We start from the raw sequence: 19845 nt of genomic DNA, 5'->3' as shown, positions 1-19845 counted from the left end.
TAAAACTTATCTGCAAATGAAATATGTTCCAAAGGTACCCTTGGTGTCCCTCAGAAGCCGCAGATGAACAACAGTCCTCTCTGAGCTCTTCTCAGTGTTACTTTGTGAATTCTCAAATCTCAGAGGTCTAGGAAACCTTCAATGATATCTAGCTGAACTCACATGCTATCAAATATCCCAAGGTAACATTTCTAACAAATGGTCATGCAACCTCCATCTAAGGACTTTCACTTAAGTGATGGAAAACTTACTACATCTCAAAAAAGCACATTCCATTTTTGTATAGTTTTCATTGTTAGGAATTTTTTTTTCTCTTCATACCTTGCCTAACTTTTCTTTTTTTAGGCATATTTCTCAATTGCTCTTATTTCTACGCTAAGGAGACAAAAAAAGTTCCAATCTTGGGATGGGGAACCTGTGACCTCAAGGCCACATGTGATCCTCTAGATCCTCAAGTGGCCCTTTGACTGAATCCAAACTTCACAAAACTGACACTCTAGTATCTTTGCCAAGAAAACCATCAACAGAGTTTGGATTTGGGTCCTTGCTCTATCATCATCATCATCATCATCATCATCATCATCATCATCATCACCACCATCATCATCATCATCATCATCATCATCATTATCATCATCACCACCATCATCATCATCATCATCATCATCATCATCATTATCATCATCATCATCATCATCATCATCATCATCATCATCATCATCACAACCCGTCTGAAGTGACTGAACAACAATAACGATAACAACATATTGCATTGTTGGCTTGCAGCTCTCCAGAATTTTCCCACATGAATCATTGTCATGTCTCTACTTTCTTTTACTTGTGAATGTTTACTTTTGAACCAAAATGTAGACCTTTACTTTGATCACTATTGAGTTTTAGTTTACTTGCTTTAGTCCATTAGTTTTTACTTTTGAGAAGTTTTTGAATCCTAATATCAACAGTGTTAGCCATGTTTCAAGAAACTTACTGCATTTGTGAATGCACACACACACACACACACACACACAGTCACACACAGTCTCACACACAGGCCAAAACCACGTGGAGAGAGGTAAGGCAGATAATAGAACAGTTAGGTAGATTCATGATCTGTTAAATAATTGTCCATTGAGAATAATCATTATTGAACCAATTCATGCAAACATTGAAAGGCTTGTCTGATAGAGAGCCTTGAGAATCTGTCCTTGTTCCTCTGTGTTTGAATATTTTTGTCAATGACATGAATAAACCTAGATGCCATAATTATCAAATTTTCAAGTGCCACTAGTCTTAAGAGCAAGGAGCACACCTTTCTGCATTTCCCGATTACATTTATTATAATGTTTGATATATAACAAGCAATGAATTGGGTGACTGACTGTAGGCGCAACTGTGATTCAAAGAGGACTCTTCTCTTTACAGTTTGGCTTTTACTCCACCCATTGGCTTCCTCAGTATCTTTGATGTTGCAACTCTTTTTACCCTATATTTCTGTCACCCAACAGGCCACAGCTACAACCCATGCTTTGAGGTTCATCTTCGTCACAGAGAAGATTTTAGGGTATAGCTTTCACATTTGAGCATGATGACATTTCCCATACTTTCTCATACAAAATGGGCTTAAGACTCCTTGGAAGGCAAAGAACAGTCCCCTTCATAATATTGCCTATTATTTGTTATTTTATAGTATGCTATACATATATTCTCATTGAATTTATTTTCTTACTCTGATTTGTGATTTGTATTTCTGTTGAGAGGAAGCTTGATGTGATGGAAAAAAAAATTATTTGACTTGGATTCAGAAAACCTGGATTTGGGTTCTTGCTCTCACATCATCATCATCACCATCATCATTATCATCACATTTAAATAGCACTCTGAAATTTATAAAAGGTAACTAATATGTTATCTCATCTGATCCTTACAACAATCCTAAAACTTAAGCACAATTATCATCCTTATTTTACAGATAGGGAAACTGAGACAGGTTAAGTTACTTGCCTTAAGATCTGTAGTGTCAAACTCAGAAACAGGCCATCAAATTGTATAAAAGAATAAATGAGAGCTTCAAATTTGCTTAGTTTTAGAATGCAATATTATCTATGTTTAACTGAAATTTTATTTATTTTATTAAATATTTCCAAATTATTTTTTAATCTGGTGAAAGTCATGCTCAGGAGTGTTATGGTCACATGTTTAATAGCTCTACCTTAGACAGAAATAATGTGATTTTAACGATTCTTTTTCTTTGTGTCAATGCTTCTTGTCCAGAGTCTCTGTGTTACAGTAAACTTTAGTATTCCACAAAAAGGCACAATGGTTTTGCTCTTTAAAATCAACACATCTACGTTTAAATCCTGCTTCATAATCTTCCTATGTAGCCCTAGCCAAGTCTCTTTTCCTCCCGGGGTCTCACTAAATGAAGAGATTAGACTAGATGACCTCTGAGATTTTTGCAACATTTAGAACTATTCTTTTATGTCCTCAACTGTGTTCTTGTCTTGTCAGTTAAGATAACCCTAATGAAACTGTTTAAGAAATTGTGCTTAGCAGCTACAGTTATAATGCTCACAGCTACTAAAAAGGAAGAAAACTTATTAGACCTATGTTTCCAAATATGTGTAATGTTAATGGAATATGAAGAGCTTCCCTGTCCATTAATCAGCCTGTGTGACCATATGTGTTTAATCACGGGTGTCTTACTGCTTTAAAGTCTGGTCCAGCTGTGATACAGCATGAGTCACATAGAGACCAATGGAGGAGGAACTTGCTTAAGGAGGAGCTCCCTTAGGGGAAGGCTTGCTTATGAGGGGGCTCACTTGTAGAAAGCCTTTCACATCTTTTGGTACTAAGATAAGTAGACCTTGAGTCCCAAGGGTTGTGATGTGTTCTGGCTATGAAAGTCTCTCTCTCTCTCTCTCTCTCTCTCTCTCTCTCTCTCTCTCTCTCTCTCTCTCTCTCTCTCTCTCTCTCTCTCTCTCTGTCTCTCTCTGTCGCTGTCTGTTTGTCTCTGTCTCTCTTTATCTGTCTCTCTCTGTCTGTCTTTCTCTCTCTGTGTGTCTCTGTCTCTCTCCTGGTATTTTGCTTTGGGGGTTGGCTTATGAGAAGAACCTTTTGATTCCCTGGACAGGACTGTGAGTGGCCATTTGTTCAGAGCTCCCCAACTACTGAGATGTTGGTGCTCTTCCATCCAGAGGTCTATGTAGGTGGTTGTATTACTTTGTTCAGACAGTAGGAGTCCTGTCTTTTTATCTTTGTGCTAATTTCTCTGCTTCTATTTTCTCTGTTTGTATTTCTCCATATTCATGGTGTTGACCTTTCTCCTGAACTAGTGAGTGACCTCTATATGTTTAATTAAAGAAAGATTATCAACACCTTTGAAGCTGTCTTTCCTTTATAAAGCAGATCAAAGAACCTGTGCTAACAGGTCATCCTGAGTGTGCTAGGGTGTTTGCTACTACACTATATGTGATAGCATATTCACATCTTATTATACTTCCAAATATCACCTTGACTCAAATTTCCATGCCTTCATCATTTCCTTCCATACTATTAGACAGTATATTAACTACTCATCAGAATTCAAGGAAATCTTTGAGTATTTATAATAAAAATATCCTTCCAAGTCTAAAATTGGCAAACATAGACTAGTGTGAAATATCAGTACCATGGACCAGAGGTTCTTAAGCTGGAGTCTGTGAATGTTGTTTTTTTCTTCTTTTAAAAAAAACAAAACACTTTGTTTTGCACTGTTGGTGAATTGATCCAACTATTTAGGGTGCAATTTGGAACTATGTCCAAAGCGCTATAAAACTTTTGACCCAGAAATATCACTACTAAGTATGTATCCCAAAGAGATAAAAAAGAGAAAAAAGATCTATCTACACAAAAAAATATTTATAGCAGCTCTCTTTTTGTGGTGGCAAAGAATTGGAAATGAGGGGATGTCCATCAGCTGGGGAACGGATGAAGAAGTTGTGGTAAAAGATTGTAATGGGGTGTCATGTTATAAGCCAGATGATTTCAGAAAAAACCTGGAAATATTTACAGGAACTGATGCAAAGTGAAGTGAACATAACCAGGAGAACATTGTGCACAATAACAGTAATACTGCACAAGGATCAACAGTGAATGACTTACCTATTCTCAGAAATGATCCAAGACAGTTAAAAAGAACTCACAGTGAAAAGTGCTATCTAATCCCAGAGAAAGAACTGATTGCAGATTGAAACACACTATTTTTCATTTTTTGTCTCTGTTTTCTTTCATGACATTACTAAGATGGAAATGTTTTTCACTATTGTTAACTTAAAACCTATATAAAATTGCTTACCATCTCAACAAAGTGGGAGAAGGAGGATAGAAGAGAATTTATACCTCAATTTTTTGAAAAGTTAAAATAGTTGTTACACACAATTGGGAAAAATATCAAACACATTTTGTTAACTATTTCAATATAATTGGTTTCCTTTGTAATTATATCTTTTATTTTATGCGTCTAAAGACATTTTTTGAAGAATGGCTCCACAGAGTTCCAAGATAGCCAAAGAGGTTCATGATACAGAAAAGCTGAAGATGCCCTGCCTTAGACTTACTGAGTCCCTTTCTGAGTTTAGAGGATAATCCATGATTTTTTTAATGCCTGCTTGCTTCCAGAATGCAGTTATCAGTATACTAATGCTTCCAGATGATGATCTGAAGGTCTTTGGATAGTTTTTTTTTAATTTCCCAGAGTTCCTAGAAGACTTAATGCACTATGTGCCTCCCACCAGATTCCTGAAGCTTGCTGCACTCTTTCTGATGAGCTGGCAATGGATTTTCACAGGCTACCCGCTTGGGTAGTTGCTTAACTGTTGTATGAAGGTAAAGTAGAATCTTAACACATTAAGTAGAAGAAACAGGAAAAGAAAACACTATGGCACAACATTGAGTGGAGAGAACATGCCAAGAAATGCTGGGAAGCAGCAGCACCAGATGGACCAAGCTGGCATTCAACATCAGAAAAAGCAAAACTAATTTAGAGGAAAGGCTGTAATTTGGAGGTAGCCTATAAGAAAAAGGAACAGATACATACTGTGTTAGACCCTAAAAGCAACAGCTATAGATTAAAACCAATGAAAAGTGTTTGTTTATAGTCACAGGTTTGACCATGAGTTTGTCTCTGAAACCATTCTTGCACAAGAGATAGCTACTCTTGGTAACAGCTATTTCAGAGGAAAAGGACAGTGATGTGAATGAAGAGGTGAATTAATTTGTGCTGAATATGCAAATTGTTACACATTCTTCTGATTAAGTGGAAAATAGAAATGTTTTCTAAGTATTCTTAAAAGATTAAGAAATACAACATAATATCTGATAAAATACAGAGCGTTCCAGAAGTAATTGCATGAAGATGGTATATCTCACTATACAGAGATGGGGGACTATAGTTACCAAATGGTGCATACATTGTCAAATGTAGTAGCTATATTAATTGGTTTTATACATACATGCACATATATGAATATGTACACATACAATATACACATGTATGCACACTCATGTGTATGTAGCATGTATATATAGCATATATATGTGTATACACACACACACACACACACATATATATTGTACATACCTTTTTGCTGTGAAAAAGGAGAATATTTGAGAGGAGCATTGGGAAGTGTCTATGGTCTAAAATATTTTGTGGAGACCAAGGGGCTAGACTTATGACTTCATTGAATAATGGATTCCTGGATTGGGAAATTCCCTCTACCGGTGGAGTTCAGCATCTTCTCTGCAATTTACAATCTTATTGATTTTCCAAGGGCATTGAGATACTAGATGGCTTAGTCAAGATCACAGAGTCAACATGTCTCAGAGATGGGACATGAATGCAGGACTTAATGACTCTAAGACTGTCCCTCTATCTACTATTGTTTCTGTAAAAATAGGAAAAATGGAGCTGAGCAATTTGAATGAAGTATCACAAGTAGTTTCCCATTAAAAGTTACCTGTCTTCACTCAAGACATGGTGGCATGGTTGACAGAGTGCTAAACTGAGCTCCAGGAAGATGTGGGTGCAAATTCCTGACATTTCATAGCTATATGACCTTGGTTAAGTCACCTCAATTCTCTAAGACTTAATTTATCTACAAAATAAAGGAAAAAAGCAAATGGAATAATGTTTGCAAAGTCTTTTGCCAATCCTGAAGCACTATATAAATGTGACTTATCACGATAACCAGGCAGCAGTTATTCCAAGATACAGGTTACGCTCAAAGATAAGAATTACCCTGCCCATGTAAAAACAATGCAAAAAATGTTTATTCATGCTGACAAGTAATGGGACTGAGGGGATGTAGAGCTGACAAGTGAATATGGGTCGCCTGTGTTTCATAATGTATTTTAACTACAAGTGCCAAGTCTCTTTTAGATGGATGTTACAGGGCACAAAAGCACAGCTAATGTCAGCGTGGTACTGGGAGCCATCAGGATTTTGAAGTTGTGTATGTGTACTAGGAGCTGGTAAAGCAAGCACACACTGGATGGGAGAAGCATTTAATTCTAGACTAACGATTAATTTAAATATGCTTAAAATAAACATAAATAGCAGCAAGTCAAACCAGTAATTCTGGCATGTGACCATCAGAGGAGGAATTATTTCATTTAAAAGTCAACAAGGCAAAACTTCAGTCTAATGGAGAGCAAATGTATCTTTTGGAACAGTTCAAAATATAAGATTGTGGAGAGGACATTTTTTTAAACTGTGCTCTTCATCCAAGTTCTTGTGATAAAAAATAGTACTTCCCAGCAATAGCAATGATGAAAGTAACTGATAATATGAATATCCACGTCAATACTTAGTAATCTCTGAAGGAAATTATTGGATGGTCAGAGATAATTCCTAAGAAAGTAGATGAGGGAGGGGAAAAAGGAATAAGGAAAGACAGGAAGTCAAAAGGTCTAATATTGGCCTGAGCCAAGCTCACTGGAAGTGATTATAGCAGGATAGAATAAGACTTATGAGGAAAACTGTACTACAGATAAGAATGTAATAAAATGTCTGAGTTAATCTACTATCTTTTACAGGTGTGGGCATTCTGTGTTGGCTTCCATGTGTTCTTTGGGGGAGGGGCGCCCACGCTCCCGCGCGCGCGCGTGTGTGTGTGTGTGTGTGTGTGTGTGTGTGCGTGTGGGTGTGGGTGTGGGTGTGGGCAACGGGAATGGGCTAGAGCAGTATATCACCATAATGTTTATCCAAACTTCTTCAAATAGATGAAGTTAAAGATTTTAAACTTAATTAAACCCATTTATCTCAGTAATCCATTTTTGGTTTTCAAATGATAAAGGGAAAAAAGAGTGTCTAAGGCAACACCATAATGATAACCCTATCATACTAGGAGAGGGAGGTTTGAAGGGAAAAAAATGTGATAATGTATCTGTAAGTATCAGTTTTTGCCAGAGCAATAGTTGGATGCAAAGAAAGATTAATGTGATGTGAGTTTGTTATCAATGTGATTTTTGAAATATACTTTTGATGTTGTACTTACAAGTGATAGACTCTAAGATGGAATCTCTTAGCTTAAGGGGTCGAATGGCCATCAATGTGTAAGCAATAACAGACAGTATGTAGTTTTCCTCTGTCTTGACTCATTCTGACCCTGTGAATAACCCTGTCTCCTTCAATTATGTGCTAACATCCACTCCCTGGGGCAGCTAGGTGGTGCAGTGGATAGAGCACCAGTGCAGGAGCCAGGAGGACCTGAGTTCAAATCTCACCTCAGACACTTGACACTCACTAGCTGTGTGACCTTGGGCAAGTCACTTAACCCCAATTGCCTCATCCTGGATCATCTCCAGTCATTCTGATGAATATCTGGTCACTGGATTCAGATGGCTCTGGAGGAGAAGTGAGGCTGGTGACCTGCACAGCCCTCCCTCACTCAAAACAAAGTTAAGTTCAAGCCATGTCATTTATTTCTCTGATAACATGGTCTTCTTCGACAGCAAAGGACGAATACACACATGCGCAACATGCACTCCCAGATTCCCTAATTTCTGACTTGAACCCTCACCAAATTTCTGGTCCCAATTAATATCGATAAATGATCCTGTGGAATTTCCCAATCACATTTGGTCGGATAAAGAATGCCCTCCTCCCACATCTGTTGCTGATTATCTGTCCAAATGAAGTCTACCTTTAAGATTATAATAAGACTTCCCTGCTCAGATCTCATCCAGAGAAGGGATTCCCACTTAAATCTTACCACTGACAAGTCTCCATCACGTGAGTGATCCTGCTCCTATATGACTGAATCTTTGCCCATCTGTGCTGTCATATCATGTATGTTGCTTTGATTTTTGCCCTTTCATTACACTTTATAATAATAAAGCTCATGTTTGCATGAACTTCCCGAGTACTAATTTTCTGTAAATCTTCAAGTCTGAGTCCTTGCTCTAACTTGAGTCATGAGGCCAAATTACACACAGTTCACTCAATAATGGTAGCCTTTTCATGAGTATCCTCCACTCTGTGACATACCATGGCTACCTGGGTCATATTTGGCATGGACATAGTCTATGGTGGGAGGTAGATAGAAATAACAAGTCACTCAGAGTTCATCAGTCATACAGAACCATTGGGTACACTTAGAGTGATGTCAATGCAGATTAGAGGAAAACATACTAGAAAACAGAATTGCTCTTCTTTGTCTGAGACTATATTGAGCAGGCAGGAAGTAGTTTTGGACTGAGGTGCTGCTGGAATCCTGACTCCTCCACCTGTCATTGTATGATTCATCGCTTCTAAACCTAAATTCTCTCACTGAAGTTGTGATAAACCAACCTAGTTCAAACTTTCTCGCTTGGGTAGATGTTTCTGAGTATTTAAGATAATGACAAAGGGTCCAAATATAAACTGGATCTTGTCCCCCAATCTGGCTTGTGGCTTAAGCTTGAAACATATTCAGTGTTATTGATTAATGTACACATACATACACACATATCTATATCTATATATTTTTGTTTCTGTTCAAGTGATTTCAGTCATGTCTGACTCTTTGTGATCCCATTTAGGATTTTCTTGGCAAAGATACTGGAGTGGTTTGCCATTTCCTTCTCCAACTCAATTTACAGAAGAGAAAACTGAGGCAAATGGGGTTAAATGACTTGCCCAGGGTCACACAGCTAGTAAGTGTCTGAGGTCGAATTTGAACTGAGGAAGATGAATGTTCCTGACTCCAGACCTGCCACTGTATCTACTGTGCCACCTAGCTGACCTCTCTCTCTCTCTCTCTCTCTCTCTCTCTCTCAGTCTGTCTGTCTGTCTATCTATCTATCTATCTATCTATCTATCTATCTATCTATCTATCTATCTATCTATCTAATTTATCATTTACCTCTCTATCTACTCATGTATCTATAATTTTCAAAGCAATCAGTTTTTACAGGTGCAGCCTATATTCACAAGTGGCTTATATTTGGAATGCTAAGGATTATTCTCCAGTTAGTGAAGATGTTTCCAGCAATAACCATATCTGTTGAACTATAATTTATCTGAATCAGTCCATGTAGTTTTGTGATTTATGAAATAATATTGTCTTTTAAAAATGATGTTTGTGTACACGTTCCTGGTGTGTGTGTGTGTGTGTGTGTGTATGTGCATAAAGTTTTTATTGCTCAAATGCGAATGATTCTAAGGGTTAGGTTTATTTTTTGGGAGGGGGCAGTCAGGTAGAGATTGTGGGGAGGAGGAATTAGAGAATTTCTTCACCTCAAAACAGAATCTAGCCTCTCCTTAAAAACTTTCAGAGAATCCCCCACAAGGTAGCCAATTCTCCTTTCTTTTTCCTAAATCTCTGCTGACAATCTTTTTCCCCTCTATTGAGACAATGCTAAGCAGCAACGGTATGTCTAGAAGGTTGAATCTAAATATCATTTCTGGAAAGTGAACATTTTAAGCGACGGATGCTTCCTGTTAATATTCCTTTGAATTTTAGAGACAATAAGAGGAAATCCTGTTGGAAAGAATTGTTTTCTAAATGAAACTATCATCTGCTAATTTATCTATTCTTTAAATCTAGATTTCACGTGTCATTTTAGGGGAAGAAATGTATATTTCAAAAAGGCTTATCATGTGATATATTGCTCCCATCAAAGAGAAAAAAAAGCTAAAAGAGTTGCTACTCTTCTAAATGAAAGTATATTGTTTTCAACCTATTTGATGACAGAATATTTTATAGATGATCCACATTTGAGTTGCTTTTTACATTTGAATGGAGCCATTTGAAGTGCTTTATATGACTGAATGTCAAGCTATGTCAAAAGTCTCCACATGGAAAGAAAAGAAAATGACTTATGTCACAAACACAACACCTGCATTGTGGAGATAGAAAAAAGAAAGAAAAGGAAATTTAGGGGACACATGTAGATCAAGTTAGTGCCATTAGCATCCAGAATCATCAGGAGATCTGAATGGACTGATTTCTCCTTTCTCATTGAAAGCCAGAAGGATCGAAGGATTCAGTTCATCTGAATGCCCACTGCATCATTCCAGGTCTCCTGGTTGTCCCAGATACACATATATATTTCCATATTAGCTATGTTAATGCTGTTAGTGATCTTTTTTATTTCTCTTCCTGGCTGCTAGGTCCATCCAGTGGGATCCCCTCCTTGATGACATATTGTTATATGTGCAGATAACTATCCCCTCTTTTTGTATTTATATAGTACCACTGTCCTATATAGTATATTGTATGTATACAGTGTCACTGAATCATCTATGAGCTTTAAGTGATTATTGCGTAGATTCTCACAGAAAGCCAATATTTAAATGCAGTTCTTCATTAAGAAAATATAATTAAAAATAATTTCTTTCATGCCCTTTGTAAGTTTTTGAATTCTTATCTGGTAGACTTAGATCAGGAAGTGTTAATCTTTCTGTGGGTCAGGGACTTCTTTGGGAGCTTGGTAAAGCCTATGAGCCCCTTCTCCAAATAATGGTTTACTTCTTACATTCGTAATTGAATGAAACCCAAAAGTTTAATTAAAGGTTAGTGAAAATAACATTCATTTTCCCCCAATTAGAGTTCCAAGTTTCCTGAAATCTGTCTGGGGACCCTCTATTTCTCTAAGCCTGTAGTTCTTAACCTTTTTGTATGTCTTGTCTCTTCTTCCCCACCCTTGGCAGTCCGGTGAAGCCTATCAGCCCTTTCTCATGACAATTCTTTAATGCATAAAATATAATTTATAATATTACAAAGCAAACCAAAAATATTGACATATAGTTATTTGAATATTTAACTATAAAATAAGTTCAAACACATAATTAGGACCTACCCTAGATAGTATCTAATGTTTTTAGGTAAAACCAAAGGAAGAAACAAATGATACGGTAAGCAATATGCCTTTATACCACAAAGGCTATCATTTCATCCTAAAATAGATCTCTGTCTCTGTCTCTGTCTCTGTCTCTGTCTCTGTCTCTCTCTCTCTCTGTCTCTCTCTCTCTCTGTCTCTCTCTCTCTCTGTCTCTCTCTTTCTCTCTCTCTCTCTCTCTCTCTCTCTCTCTCTCTCTCTCTCTCTCTCTCTCTCTCTCTCTCTCTCTCTCTCCCTCTCTCTCCTTCTCTCTCTGCCCCTCTCTTTCACCTTTTTGTAAAGTTCTCTCTAATTTTCTCTAAGGGCTAAATTTTGCTTTCTGGCTCTCTTGCTGTACTTTGACAACTCTTGGACTAGACAGTCAAAAAAAACCAATCAATCAAACCCTGATAAGGAGTGTTTTTCAGTTTCTGGGATACAAATACTCACACTGAAAATTTAACAGTAAGACTGAACTTGCATGAATCAACTCAACACATCCCTGTAGCAGTGAAAAGCTTGGCATCGCTGAAAGTATGATCAGTTTATTAAATGAAATCTATCTCACTTTGCCCTTAAATTTTTGAGCCCATCTTGCTCTCCATACATAGTACTAGTCCAAGTTATGCTGGAAAAGTTATACTGCAGCTGGTATTGATACATTCATTCAGTGAACTATGCCCTTCCTCTTTCCCAGTGGCATGCTAAGTCTGGATAGTCATTCAAGACCTCCCCAAAAATGGATTGTTAGGTCAATGTCTATTGAATCACTATTGATCTCATTGAAGAGGTACTCAGTAGGACTTATATGGGGATAGCTTGTGATTTCATAGGTAAGAGAATCTCTTAAAAAGGTAACATTCTCTACCATGAGAGGTCAGCATTTTCTCTGTGACCTAATGTTCTAAAGAGTTGTCTAAAGCAATGAAATGTTAAGTGATTTGGCCAGGGTTATACAGTCAGTATTCAGACTCGGAACCTAGGTCTTCCTGATCTCAAGGCTAACTTTCTGTCCATTATGCCTCATTACCTTTTGGGGCAGACTTTTTAGTAGCTTCATAAACATAAGTCAGATTAATGGATTTAATTTAATAGAACCTGTTTCTCTTTTTCTTTCTCTGTTTCTGTCAATCTCTCTCTCTCTCTTTTCTCTCTCTGTCTCTGTCTCTGTCTCTCTTGTTTGATTCTTTCCTTTTTAAGCACCATTTCCTCTGTATCTTCTATAGAATTAATCAAGTCAGGAAACTCCCACTGATCTTGTGCTGGAAGGTACTTCAGAGGTCATTTCATCTAACCCTTTCATTTTACAGAAGAGAAAGCAGAAGGGAAGGGAATTTAAGAGATCTGTCCAAGGTGTCACAGGAAGTATCTGAGGATACCAGGTGCTCTGCCTTTAGAGTCAGTCCATCTTCCACTGTATTACAATATCTGACCAGTAGAATACTTTTATACCGGGTACAGACCCTGGAATTTTACCAAATTTTGTGCCCTAGTCATACCATCATCTGGGCTTGTATCCCTGGCTAGAGTAAAGCAGAACTGGCATCCTGAAGAACTACTCTGCTGTGGGGGAGTGAGGCTGGCATGTGGGAATGTGGGATAAGCAAAGATGGAGAGCATGCAAGGAGCACTTAGCATAATGGGGACATGTGTGGGAGGGGACAAAAACAGGCTCACTGTGTATATGCCTTCCTTGTGTTTACGTGTATAAAATATACCTAATTACCATGTCAAATCTAATCTCAGTGACTCAGCTAGGCTTTGGCTGAAAGACCACTAGGGAGATGAAATTTCTAAAAAGCGTAATATGCACTTTAGGAGTTACGTTAAAAAAAATCTAATCATTCAAACAGCGTGGGTCAAGTTTCCACCATTGCTAAATGGGTGTAGATAACAGGCTGTACTGGCTGACAACACTCTACTGTGAATTTTGAAAATAGAACATCCATGTGCTTCAAAATTTCACTTTAAGCAGCCTGTGTAGAACTCTGCCACACTGGGATTTCATTACTTATTTGGAGAAGGATTGTTTTGTTCATCATATTTATATCCCTAGTGCCTAACATGGTGCTTAGCACATAGTAGACATGGAATAAATACTTGTTCATTGATTGAAACACAATGAGAAAGTCTTAAGTGAACAAAATATATTTTTTTAATCACTGGGTTTAAGTACTCACTCTCTGAAGAGAAGAAAGAATAATGAGAAAACTGAGAGTTTTGGAGAGCAAAAACCCAGTAACTTTGGGCTGGCCTATTACTTCTAGCCACAGCAGCAATTCTAATTGTACCAATTTGCCAAATTCAACTGTACCAAGTTCTTCTCATCATATCTTTCCCAGTCTTTGCTACCCCTTTGCTCACATCAACTTTTTGCCTTATCAAACTTTACTATTAATATTTTTTTACTGTTTTATCATTTTATCTATGCCCAATTTCTCTAGTATTCTATAACTGAAGGTAAATATGATTTGCTCTGCTCAATTTTACCAAGACACTAAATGTAAAATTCTGACCTTATCTTTAATTAATTTCCAAATTCACTTTTTCTTATTAATAAATAATGGAGTAGATGATAACATAATGAAAGGGGGTGCCAATAATGTTCACTGATCATGAAAAATGAAGGAAGAGGAGCTGGGAAGATGGCTGTCTCTCTCTCTCTCTCTCTCTCTCTCTCTCTCTCTCTCTCTCTCTCTCTCTCTCTCTCTCTCTCTCTCTCTCTCTCTCTCTCCTTACCAGAGATAAAATCTTCAACTTCCATATTAATTACCTGAAATTGTCCAATGCAAAAAGCCTAGATTTAATATAAAATGTAGATTCAGTTAAAGTTATCATTATGATCAATAAATCTTTACTAAGTGCTCACCACTAGAATGACATTAACTCCCCTTAATGAAGGCTGAAAATAGAAGGAAAACATCTCTATCCCAACATGATTAGAACCCAGAAATACAGCTAGGCAGTCAAGGAATTAACAAGCATTTATTAAATACCTACTATGTTCTCAACACTGTATTACACACTAGGGATATCGGTATGAACAATGAAAGTATCAATTAACTTAAGCGGATACACACAGACAAATACACCAAGGACAGTTCCACACAGTTATGGGCCATCACTTATAAAACTTACATCAGTTATAGAATGCAGGCCAGGTCAGCAGTTAACTATTCAAAACTTAAATCAAGTGCTCCCTGGTTACTGATAGTCTCACAAATCTCTAAAGACATTGCAACAAAATACAACTTTATTTTAAAAAATTGTAATATAATCTTAGTTCAGATTTTATATATTTTAAACAGCAAAATATAAAGCTTATTATAATTGCTATGTAATCATAACTATACCAATTATTCAGTCATTAATCAGGTTGGTGACAGGTGCTAATTCTGTAAGTCACTCTTTTGAATCACTTTCAGTTTTTTCTACAATATTTCATTAAGGCTTGAACTTTTTAAAAATACTAACCCCCAAAGGACTGAATTTTGCATCTAAGGCAGAGGAACACCAACCAGATTAAAATGTAATAAAATATTTTTAAAATAAATGAATATACAATACAGGAAATGGACCCACATGTACAAAAATGTTTATAGTAGTTCTTGTTGTGTTGGCCAAGAATTGGAAATTGAGGACATGCCCATTAATTGGGGAATGGCTGAAGAAGTGTGGTATATGAATGTATCGGAATACTATTGTGTCATAAGAAATGACGAGCAGATGGACTTCAGAAAAACCTGGAAATACTTATATGAACTGATGCTGAGTGAAATGAGCAGAACCAGGAGAATATTATACACAGTAACAGATACAGCATGGAGGACTGTTTTTGATAACTTAGCCTTTCACAGCAATACAAGGGACTTAAAACATTTCCAACGGACTTATGATGCAAAATGGCATCCACATCCAGAGAAAGAACTATGGAGTCAAAACTCAGAATGAAGCAGACTATTTTCTTTTTTTTTTATTATGTTTTGTTTAGTTTTTCTCATGGCTTCTCTCTTTCATTTTAATTCTTCTATGCAATATGATTAATGTAAAACTGTGTTTAATATGAATGTATGTGTAGAGCTCATATGAGATTGCATGCTGTCCTGGGGAGGGAGGGGGAGAAAATTTGGAACTAATGGAAGTGACTTGAAAACTGAAAACAAATAAATCAATAAATTTGGAAAAAAAAACAATAGAACCTAGATAATGCTACTATGTGGTTTTCTAAGTCAATATGCCTATTCAGGGATCTTTATGTACCTGCTTCTATATAGTTTGGAACCAGCTTTCTAGAAAGCAGGTCTCAAATCTTGACTCAGATGGTTACTACTTGTATGATCTGAGACAAGTCACTTGGGCTACAGTGCATTAGATGAGTGCTAAGATCCATTTGAACTATGATATTTATGAATCTTGAAGAATAGGAAAAGAAAGTCCTAATCTGATTAGGGAAACTTAACAATTAAAATTAACAATTTTCTGTTGTTTTTTAAATGTTCTGATTGAAATCAAAACCTCCCTCAGTTCTTACATGGTAGAAGTCATTTTTAAAACTTTAATGTTTTTCATAACTTTTCTCTAATAAGAAACTGAGTTTTCAGTGAAATAACATCCAGGAAGTCATACATGGTACATTGGTCTTCATACTAACTGAAGCACTTTGTAAGGTGTGATGTGTGTGTTCATCCTTCGTTGCCGAAGAAGACCATGCCATCAGAGAAATAATGGCATGGTTTGCACTTGACTTTGTTTTGAGTGAGGGAAAGCTGTGCAGGTCACCAGCCTCACTTCTCCTCCAGAGCCATCTGAATCCAGTGACCAGATATTCATCAGAATGACTGGAGATGATCCAGGATGAGGCAATTGGAGTTAAGAGATTTGCCCAAGGTTGCACAGCTAGAGCGTCAAGTGTCTGAGGTGAGATTTGAACTCAGGTTCTCCTGACTCCTCCATTGGTGCTCCATCCACTGCACCACCTAGCTGGCCCAGTAAGTAAGGTGTGATATTCAAATGTTGGCAGAGGTGGTATCTTATCTAATTCATACTAAGGAACTTTATAGACTCAGAGTGAATTGGAACTCAGTTTTTCAAATTTGATGAACACAATACTTTGAGACATGCAGGTTCACTCTCAAAATGTCCTCAAGACAATGTGTTTTGATGATAAGAGCAATGAATTTGAAATAAGAAAACTTGTGTTCAAGACCTGGCTCCAGCTCTTAGTAGCTGAGTGACCTTAAACAAGTCATCTGCAAAATGGGAAAAATAGCAAAGGACTGCATGAAGATTGCTTATAAAACTGAACTTTTATTGTATAATTTTTAAGAGTATATATTAAATTTGACATGATATTAACAAAACTGTCTTGTTTTATATGTTCCTTTCTAACCTGCTCTTAATCCTCATTTCTGTGTATTTTTAAAATATTCTTGACGCTCTTTTCTTCTTCTTTTTTTTTTTTTTTGCTATTTCTAGTCATCCCACTATCCTCACCTCTATTTAATAAAAAGTCCTTCTTCATAAAAAAGTAAACATTGTCAAGGAAAATAAATTCATACATTGGTCTATTGGCTGAAAATCTATGTCTCTTTTTGTACCTCTAGTCCACCATGTCTCTGACAAGAAGAATGAAACAAGCCTCATCATCAATTTTCTGGCTGGCCATTGCATTTATCAGAGTCCTTAATTTATTCAGTGATACTTTCCTTTATTTTGTCTTAGTTACTGCATTTAGTCACTGCAGTTTTTTTTCCTGGTTCTATTAGCTTCACCCTGCATAAGTCTGTACAAGTCTTTTTGGGTTTCTCTGAATCCCTTTTGTCATTTCTTAACTGCAATCGTACACCATAATTAATTCATCTACTTTCAAACATGATGGACATCCACTTGTTTACAATTCATTGCTATAATAAAAAGTATTGCTCTAAATATTTTATGCACATTAGTCCTTTCTCACAGTGTTTGATCTTTTGGAATAGTAGTATTGCTGAATAAAAGATTTTTCACTGTTAACTGCTTTCCATACTGTTCCAATTCTGAGTTTCACCAACAGTGCATTCTTGTAACTATATTCTCACAGCTCCTGTAAAAATCATAATTTTCCTTTTTAAAGTTATCTTTGCCAATTTGATGGGTCTAAGATGGAACCTCACAGTGGTTTCCATTTGTAGTTTTCTTATTAGTGACTTAGAACCTTTATGTGGCTGTTAGCTTGAAGTTCTTTTTGAAAATAACTTGTTCATATCCTTTGATCATTACCTGTTGATATGTAATCCTACTATAAATCTGTACTAATTTCCTATAAACCTTAGGTATCAGAACTTTATCAGAAAAATATCATGCTACAAATATATTTTTTTTCAGTTCAAATTGTTTTCCTTCTATTCTCAATGGCAATAAATTTGTGGCAAAGCTTTTCGATTTTATGTAAACAAATTTATGCATGTTACTTTTTATAATCAACTTTAACTGATCAAGAACTTCCCCTTGACTCATAGTTACAAAACTCTTCTTTTCTAATTTGTTTATGATATTACTGTTTCCATTTATAGCTTTTCCATTTAAGCTATGTGATATTTACTGTAAAATATTGTATAAGGTGCTGATCTAAATCTAATTTCTGCCAAATTGCTTTCCAGAACATTGTGCTATCATTTTTGATTGGTTCTTGGTTTTGTTCCACTGATATGAACTGATTCTACTGATCAGATTTTTAATTGTTTTTGATGGTAACAAATAAAATCTCTGATTGCTGATTTTACTGGATTTTGAGATCTGCTATTGTTGGTGTCCCCTTCCCTCCCACGTTGTTTCCACTGAAATTTGCTAATTCATTTGCGATTTATATTAACCCTGTGAGATAATGTGATAAGTTCTCCTCTTCTTTTTTTTAAATAAGAAAACTGAACTCCTAGAAGTCAAGTTATTGCCCATGATTACATAGTAAATGTTTAAGGTCAGGCTTGCACCCAGTTCTTTCTGAGCCCAAGTTCAACCTTCTATCTATGTTGCCATGTTGTTTCACCTGCTATTTACCTAGTTATCAGAGGAGTCTAGAAAAAAAACTACCAGGAGTCCTTGAATCCTCTTCCTCCACATAGGCCCTGTTGATGAGAAGCTGAAACATACAAAGGATTCTGTAGGTTATATCATTTTCTCATGTCTAGAACTAATTGTGAAGACCTTAAAATAGGAACACAAATGGTTTGCTACTCCAGTCCCTTCATCTTACCCTGAAAACAATTCTACTTTTTTGTTTGAACAAGAAATCATTGTCCTAAGTGTAAAACTGCATTTAGGACAAACCTAGTGCTAGGCTACCAGACTCCAACATATTAAAAAAATATTAAAGATTGATTACACAGACCAGAATTCTTGTTTGAAAGACCCGAAATAACAGACTGTGATTTTTCACTTAACTCAGGGGATTTCCAGTGATTTGCTTTTATATAAATTCAGAATATAAAACTGTAATAAGATCTTTACTTATTGGACTGCTTTAGTGCTCATGAAAAACTGGTCACTTACTGTATCACCTTTGAAACTATCAAAGTTGGTGATATGTGAACATGGGAAAACTTTAATTTTTTAAGCAATAAATGTTCTGGGGATGATGAACTAGGAAGAAGAGTGATTTCAGTGGAATTACTCAAAAAAAAATTGAAGTTAGAAACAATGATGTTTACTTTCCAAGATATTTGTTGCTTTACTTTTATAATTAAAATTTCCATGGTTTATGAGTTTAATTAATAAGTTATAATGAGGCAGTTTGCAAATAAAGTCTAATTAGCACATAGAAAGATATTGCAAAATAATACCACCTGGTGCTTGAATAAATCAAATTCTTTTAGTATCTAAGCTGCTCCTTTCTACCAAGAAAAGCTTCTTGAAAATAACATTCCTTTTTTAAGAGGTACAGTATATGTTGGTGCAAAAGTACTGAATGTCAGAAGACTTATATTCTACTTTTGATTACCTGCCATGACCCCTTTAGAGGTCTTAGGCTCTTTGATAACTCAGTTTCCTAGTCAATAAGTGTTTATCTCAGTTGATAAAAATCATAAAATCATAATTATCTCAGAATTAGGAGGGACCTTAGAAGGAGTATAGTCTAATATTTCATCTAATAATAAATTCTTTTTCAATGGTCATGGAAACCCTTATGGCAAGAACACTTCTCATAGGGTATCCACAACTTTGTTATGTATTTTATTTTGTTGTTGGAAAACCCTAACTCTTATAAAGTTCTAATTTATACAGATATTTAGTTACAATTAATTTAAAACAATAAAGACCCACTAGAAGAATATACCATACTTGGTACTAGAGTGAGACTGGTGACCTTGCACAGCCTCCTCTCACTCAAATCAAAGTCTACTGCAAGTCATGTTATCATTTCCCTGATGTCAGGATCCTCTTTGAAAATGAAGGACAAACACAGCAACTTTGTGCTAGGGACAAAAAGATGAAGAAATCAATCTAGCACTTATTAAGCACTTGCTACCTGCA

The 19845-nt window shown here is 36.3% G+C and overlaps 1 protein-coding gene across 1 annotated transcript in view; it reads right to left on the bottom strand.

Moving 5' to 3' along the window:
• BANK1 (B cell scaffold protein with ankyrin repeats 1) overlaps window positions 1-19845 on the bottom strand; it is a 393466-nt gene that overhangs the window by 140313 nt on the left and 233308 nt on the right. The window lies entirely within an intron of this gene.

The sequence above is a fragment of the Notamacropus eugenii genome, chromosome 7 (genome assembly GCF_028372415.1).
Source record: "Notamacropus eugenii isolate mMacEug1 chromosome 7, mMacEug1.pri_v2, whole genome shotgun sequence".
In the NCBI taxonomy this organism is placed as follows: Eukaryota; Metazoa; Chordata; class Mammalia; order Diprotodontia; family Macropodidae; genus Notamacropus; species Notamacropus eugenii.
The sequence above is the reverse complement of the archived record's forward strand: the minus strand, read 5'-3'. Positions and strand labels throughout refer to the sequence as shown.